Source organism: Petaurus breviceps, unplaced genomic scaffold, assembly GCF_028583685.1.
Source record: "Petaurus breviceps papuanus isolate PSGF00001 unplaced genomic scaffold, PetGlider_PUasm1.0 118, whole genome shotgun sequence".
Lineage (NCBI taxonomy): Eukaryota > Metazoa > Chordata > Mammalia > Diprotodontia > Petauridae > Petaurus > Petaurus breviceps.
In genome coordinates, this window is record NW_027185616.1 from 3604275 (window position 1) to 3612207 (window position 7933).

Consider the following 7933-nt stretch of genomic DNA (forward strand, 5'->3'; position numbering starts at 1 on the left):
AGATAGATAGATAGATAGATAGATAGATAGATAGATAGATAGATAGATAGATAGATAGATAGATAGATAGATGATAGATAGATAGATAGAGATAATTTAATATCATATTTTGGCCAAAGTCTGAATTAATCAAACTGTTTTGATTGATCTAAAAATGCCTTTCCCTGTGTTAGCAACTTCAAAGACCAGAGGTGAGATTCCCCCTATCTTGGGACTTACTCCACATGAGAGAAAAAGACATCATGAGACCATAAAATGTAAACAGACCCTGCTCTGTCTGTTGTCAATTTGCATTTACAACCAAGGAACTCTTTTTTACATATAGATGGTAACAAATGGAAGTCATAAAGTTCTGTGACATGGTCATCCTGAATTGGTATGGTTCTAAAAAGTATAAAAACTCTTGATTCATCTGTTCATCAGTCAGAACTTAGCTCTTGGCTCCTTGTGCAACTTACTGCTAGCTTTGGAGAATAAACTCTGTAACTGTATTTCTATTGGCTTGTCTCCTTTAACCTTTTCTATATGTCAACAATAGCTAGCTAGCTAGATAGATAGACAGACACATATATGCATATGAGTGTGTATACACACATTTCTATAAAATCAATACGATATATATCTTGGAAATAAGATCTTTGTTGGAAATAATTTCCAATTCTATTCCATTCTCTTTAGTTTCAAGATTTTCTTTTCATTATAGCTTCAATAACTTTGTTTTCACAAAAGCTTTTTAATCATAGTTTATATAGCTTTTTATTTTATTGTTGTAATAACCCTTATCTCTTGTTTGACTAAGAATCTCTCTCCTAGCCATAGTTGTGTATGGTACCTCTTTGAATTCTCCCCTATTTTTGTTTACAACATTGTGAACATTTATATTTATTTAGATTATATCTACATTTGGAACTTAGTGTGCTGTATGGCATAAGATATGCTGGCATAAACATAATTTCTGCCAAACTTCTTTTCAGTTGTCTCAGTTGTCTTTGCTGAATAGGTAGTCATTACCCAGTAGTTTGGGTTCTGTTTCGATAAAACTTAGTCTCTTTTGTTTGATTGCTTCTGGGTCTTGTTTACATAATCTTTCATAAATCAACTTAAAAAATTAAACAGTATCAGAGAGTTTTAATGACTAATGTTTCACAATTTTGTTTGAGATTTGGTAATTCTCGATTCCCTTAATTTCTACTTGTATTTCATCATTTCCCAAAGATTTCTTGACCTTTTGATCTCCAAAATGAACTTTGTTAGCATTTTGTCTCATTCTGTAAAGGAACTCCATGATAGATTGGTTACTATCACACTAAATCTGTAAGTAAATTTAAGTATTGCCTTTAAATTTTATATATTGGTTTGACCTACTCATGAACAGCAAGTGTGTCTCCAATTATTTGTCTTCTTGTATAAGAAATGTTCTATAGCTGTATTCATGTGAGGAATGAATATATCTTGAAAGGATAACTCCCAGAAATTTCATACATTTTTTTGTTATTTTGTATAGAATTTCTTTTTCAATTTCTTCCTGCTGAGTGTTGTTAGTGATACACATAAAGACTTATAATTTTGTGGGTTTATTTCATATCCTGCTACTTTACTGAAGTTATTAATTCTTTCAATTAATATTTTTATTAAATCTCTGGGATTATATAAATAAACCATCATATCATCTACAAATAGAGATAATTTTGCCTTCTTTTGTCTCTTTATTCTCTTAATTCCTTTTTTCCTGACAGTAAAAATTTTTAGAATTACATCGAATAATATCTGCAACAAAGCCTTCTACTCTTCACCTTCCACCATTTCATCCTTCCCTTTTATCACTCATTTAACTTTCTGATGTACAGAATACTAGAGGGATACGCAGTCTTATGGTGAAGCAAAGAATTACAAAGAGATTCTAAGTTCCACATGACTTCCTGGTTAATTTAGTAATTTGGTTTAGCATTTGGAACAAATGTGACTTTTTCACTTGATGCTAACATCAAATTTAACCAGGAGATTACCAACATTAACAAACTCGGGGCATTTTACATTATGCAGTTAATAACATGCAGCAGTTTTATAAGATATAGAGAGGAATTTTATAATATTGTTGTTGGGAAATAGGATTGACACTCTTCTTAGTATAATAACGCTTTCTAATTTGGGGCAAGTCATTTTTATGTGACTTTAAGCAAGTTATAACCTCTAAACAATTCATAACATCTTGAGTTCAGTTTTGTCATCTGCAAAATGAAAGAGTTGTACTAGATGGTCTCTGAGGTACTATCCAGCTCTAAAAACAACAATAACAAAATCTATTTTTCTGACTTTACTTTTCTCTGGGCTCAAAATACCTTCTTCAATATGCCTTTGTGTTATTAAAGTATAATGTTTCCAGAATTATGTCAGGCTTTTCAGTGAACATAAAGAAATATAAGATAGCTCTTGAAAGTAGTTTACAGTCAAGATGGAGAGACAAACCTGATATGAAATAATCTGAAGACAATGTAAAATAGCGTCTCATTAAATGATCATTTTTATAATACAGGTTATCAATACTTTAAGATTTCAGAGAAAAGAGAGAACAAAGTGGCTTGGAAGACGCAAGGAAATGGCTTTCAAAGGATTGAGAAGATTTGGATATGTGAGGGGGAAATATTTTTCCAGGTAAGGTAAACCACAAGAATAAAGACTAGAAAATGAGAGGGGTGGCTAGGTGGTGCAGTGAATAGAACATCAGCCCTGGAGTCAGGAGGACCTGAGTTCAATCCGGCTTCAGACACTTAACACAAAAACTAGCTATGTGACCTTGGGCAAGTCACTTAACCCCAATTGCCCTCCAAAAAGCAAAAAAAAGAACAAAACAAACAAACAAAAAAGACTTAGAAAATGAGGAGAAATATGACATGCTTATGAGATAGTAAAACTGGTACATATTAAGAAATAGTCAGAGGCTAAAGTTGTATACCTAGGGTAGGGCCAAACTATGAAGAACCTGGAAGGTTAGTCAGAAAGAATTTATCCTTGATGCAGTAAGCAACATGAGTCATGTAAAATTCTTGGGTAAATGAATTGGAAAGATGATAAAAATATGGCAAACACGTGCAACACAGATTGCCTGGGAAGAGAGTGGAGATTCTAGAAAATTTCCTTATTTTATGCTGCTACCTTCTCTCTCAAAATACAAGTGCTGGTTATGTGTCCAAATTTTAGTCTCACGTAGATGGAGGTGATATGTCTTCATAAGGGGGGAGGGTTATAGAGATTGCACAGTAAAATTCCAGATAAAATATTTTTGTGCCAATTTGATTTCCTGCAGATCTTTGAGATGGGATAGTTTGGGCGGGGTAGCAAGAAGAAGAATCCTTGTATGCTCATTTTTCTTAATATATTATTATGATGTTATACTTTTCCCTATTGGGGTTTGGGACCATGCATTACTATTTGAAAACCTTTGAATATGTGGAGAAAGAAGAAATCAATGTTTATGTTTCCTGAATTGTCCTCATAAGGATGTTATTATGATTTTTCTTCAGACCCTTAATTTTGGTTTCTCTAATTATCTGGAGAGCCTAGCTATATAACATATGCATTTCATAGTTTTATTACTTTACAGCAATAATAACATTACTATAGGTCAGTGGTGTCAAACTCAAATAGAAATGGGGGCCACTAAACTGTACATATGGATCCCTATGGTTGCATATTGACTTAATTTTAAAATGTAATGTTATCTATATTTTATTATATTTTTATGTATTTTGTTAAATATTTTCCAATTACATTTTAATCCAGTTTGGGCATCATTTGGGAGTGTTGTAATCATGACCCATGAGTCACATGTTTGACACCTCTGCTGTAGGTGATCCTTCTACCCATGTAGATCTCAATTTAATAATAGTAATAAGTTACTGACTATGGGCCTAGCAATGAGAAGGCCACTCAGTTCACTTTATTAGATCAAAACCTTTCCGTGCCTTGGTAGGTGGTTTAATGAGTATCCCCAAATGTAACCCCAGAGAATCACCATTTGGTAGGAAAGTGTCTGATGATCAACCTTCCTGATCTCTGCTAGGCATGCCCCCCACCCAAAAGAAGTATTCTATCATGAGACCCATGCCTTTTCCAGATTCATAGAAATGGTTAGAGGGTGTGTTCTACTGTTATAAGACTTAGGAATGCAGGTTTACAACCACATCACCATATGGAATGAGTAAAAGCCTAGATTGCAGGCTATACTTTGATATAACAAACAAAATAAGTAATACTATTTTTAACCAGTGCTAAAAAAGAAGGGGAAAATAGGAATGGGAGTGTAAAACAGACAGTGGGTAGAACTAGTAACCAACTTGTTTGACTAGAGAAAGAAACTGCTTTAATTATACAGCATTGGAGCAGTAGCACCTACCCATTCCCCCTTCTTTTCTCCCTCTATACTTTTTGCTTGGTGATGTCATCAGCTTCCATGGATTCAATTATCATCTCTATTCTGATAATCCTCAGATCTGTTAATCCAGCTCTAATGTCTCTTCTGATGTTTACCCTTGTATCTCAAACTGACTACTGGACATTCAGAACTGGATTCCTGAGGACATCTTATACTCAACATATCTAAAAGGATTTCATTATTTTCCTTCCCACCTCCAAAAATTCCTTTTCCTCTTCCACATTCCCCTATTGTTGTCAAGAGCAGCACTATATTCTTATTTACTAAGGTTCATAACCTCAATGTTTTCCTTGCCTACTCACTTTTACCTCCTACACCCAATCTGTTTACAAGTCTTGTGGATTCAACCTTCACAATATTTCTCACATTTGCACCCTTCTGCCCCTCTCCCCCCCCACACACTACCAGCAATCTGGTTCAAGCCCTTGTTTCTTCATACCTGGGCTATTGCAATAGCTTGCTGATTGGTCTCTGTCTCAAGTCTCACTCTACTCCAATCCATTCTCCACTTAGCTATCAAAGTGATATTACTGAGGTACAGGTTCACCATGTCCCTTCTATACTCAATAAGCTCTAGTGGCTTCCTAATACCTTCAGGATCAAGGATAAATCCTCTGTTAGGATTTTAAAGCCCTTCATAACCTGGCCCTTCCTATCTTTCAAGTCTTCTTATACTGTATTTTCCTTCCATGTATCCTACATTCCAGTAACACTGGACTCCTTACTGTTCCTCATATATGATACTCCCTCTCCTGACCATGCATTTTCACTGACTGTCACCTATGCCTGGAAGTCTCCCTTCCATATCTCTCTCTCCTGGCTTTCCTGCCTTCTTTCAAGTCTCAGCTAAAATTTCATCTTGTATATGAAGCCTTTTACCATTTCCCTCAGTGCTAGTGTTTGTTTTCTGTCTGATATTACTTCAAATTTAGCCTGTATATATCTCACACACATAATTGTTTGTATTTAGGGTATATGGACTTTTTAGGAAAGACTAGCACCTCTAGTGTGAGAGCTTGCTAAGCCCTCTTCAGGGCTGATTATCCACCTTTGGTGTCCACCTTCACCCAACTCTCATCTATGGCTCCAAGAAGCATGTGCAGTAGCCACACCCTGGTAAAATCATCTTGGCAGGCAGGATTAAAAAGGTTAAAGGTAACCTAAAGACCTGAAACCCTTCAGTGAGATAAGGGTTGATGTCTACATGTGAAGGCTTCCCCCCCCCCTCCCGGAATGGGTGGATTGGAACAATTTATTCCAAGCATCATGAAGGTGACTGAAGCAGGTATTGTGGAACTCTCAGGCCATCCACTGCATCCTGGGCCATTGTTAGTTGTCCTGACTTTTGACTTGCTTCTGGAATTAGATAACTCTGGATGAAAGTAAGGCTAATAACTGCAAATCTGCCTCACTTAAATCTAATTCATGCTGGTAGTCATGACATCACCCTATGATGTCATTGATCCTCTGAAAGGAAGAACAAACAACAATTATCTGCATATTGACTCTCCCTTTAAAATGTAAGCTCCTTGAAGGCAGGGATTAATTTTGCTTTTTTTTCCCCTAACCTCAGCACTTAGAACAATACCTAGCACATCATAAGTACTTTATCGATGCTGGTTGACCTGACTATGCTGATCAGCTAAATCACTGCTTGTAGAGAAGCCTTCCCAAACCTGGCTGACTTGTAAAGATAATAAAGTTTGTTCCTATACACCTCTTTATATTTTGCTTCCTTGCTGCTCAGTGCCCTCCACTGGGCCCCAGCATGATGCAGTGCTAGATTTGAAGTCAGCGTAAGCTGGGCTTGAATCCCAGAACTGCTGATTTTTACCTGGGTGACTTTGAGCAAGCCACTAAACGTCTCAGTTTCCTCTTTTGTACGATGGCAGTATTGGGTTAGAAGGTCCCTTCCAAACCCAAACCCATGACCCTGTGGCCTACTTCAGACCCGTTATCCTCTGAGAGTGCCTGATGCCCTGGATTTTCTTTACCTTACCCCATCAGCTCTATAGTAGCCTTTTTCAACTCTGAGCTTCCTTGTCCCGGTTCCTTCTTAGTAATTATCTGAGTCAAAGGTAGCCAGCTCTGTGTTCTCCTCTTGCTCCTATAAGTGCCCAGGAGATATTTTGGGTGTCTTCTCCAATGCTATAGTCTGGAAACCCCCATTTTAGATTATTCTCCCCAATAACAATCACTAGTGATTAAGGCCCCAGTATCATTAAACAAGCTAATGCTAATTAGCTTTACAAATATGTATTTACTGAGGAGATACGGTAAGAACAGAAGTACCAATATTTCTGTCTCCAACTAAGGGCACATTTTCCCTTTTGCCACTTTAGCACCTTAGGGAGAGTGGGAACATGTTTAAAGAAAGTATTGCAAATTCATTTCGAAATGCAACTTAACTGATAGAATTTCTTCCTTGCTTGTAGGACCCAGAATCTTGATGGTGGCATAAATGTACTCCTGAGCGTAGATTGCTGGGTATAGATTTTGGCATGGACTCCAGTTCCCAGACCTCTGGAAACTCTTCTGAACTGTTGAAGCTCACAAATTTACCAGCCAGTCCATTCCGTCCCTAAAACATCTTCATTTAAGGTATAAAAGGGTGAACAAAAACAACTGGGACAGAAGCAAGAGCAGAGCTACACATTTCCAGGTCATGTGTAGACCCAATCGGGCAGATTTTTACCCAGGCGACTGGGCAGAATATGCCAAGAGTGCTTGGTCTCTCCTCTCTTGAAGGCTTACAATAATCCTTGCCTAATGTAATTCATGCTACTATTTTACAGAAAGAATATTTTCCTTTGTTGTTGCCAAACAATAACTCACTAATCTGATAAATTATCATTTGCAAATGAGTTAGATTGCCCAAGTATTTATGTGTGACCCTTTTCAAGTAATATATATTTCTATAGGATTCTTATGGATACAACATCCTAACCCAAAGAAATTACTCTAATGCCTCTAATTTCAGACACTGACAAGTAAGATTTTATTTTTTCTGGGGATTGTGTATAGGGCTAGGGGTTTTGTGTGGTGACCTTCTTATTACCATGCACAGGAGACCTCCTAAGTTGTCTATGTGCAAAAGTCCCTCTGAATATGACGATTAGACCACATGAACCAACTAGCTCACTAAAACCAACACAAACATTTCCCAAGATTTTCCTCTGACCATTGTGGAGAGTTAATGTTCTGGCAATGTTACTTCTAGTACTGATTAATATACAAGTAGCTTACCAATAATTTACAATGGGTTAGTGCCAACCAGGTCATACAACTCAATAGGAAAGTTTATTAAATGGTTGTACATCATTTAGATCTGACCACAGCTTAGTGTGAATGGTGTGTTAGACAGTTATAATTTGTCAACAACTGCTTCCCATTCCTTTATTTTAAGTGTTACACAGTTTATTATAAATAGCTTACTAAACATATCTATAACTCTGATAACTCCATTCACTTCGTTAGTAATGGCTTCTCGAATAGTTATAG

General features: G+C 36.6%; 1 long non-coding RNA gene across 1 annotated transcript in view; it reads left to right on the top strand.

Moving 5' to 3' along the window:
• Nucleotides 1–7307, top strand: part of LOC138161154 (uncharacterized) — a 43371-nt gene extending 36064 nt beyond the window's left edge. The window contains exons 2-3 of the long non-coding RNA XR_011168293.1: nucleotides 2551–2652; nucleotides 6868–7307. This is a non-coding gene — a long non-coding RNA (uncharacterized lncRNA). The remainder of the gene's footprint in view (nucleotides 1–2550; nucleotides 2653–6867) is intronic.
• Nucleotides 7308–7933: the final 626 nt, after the last annotated feature.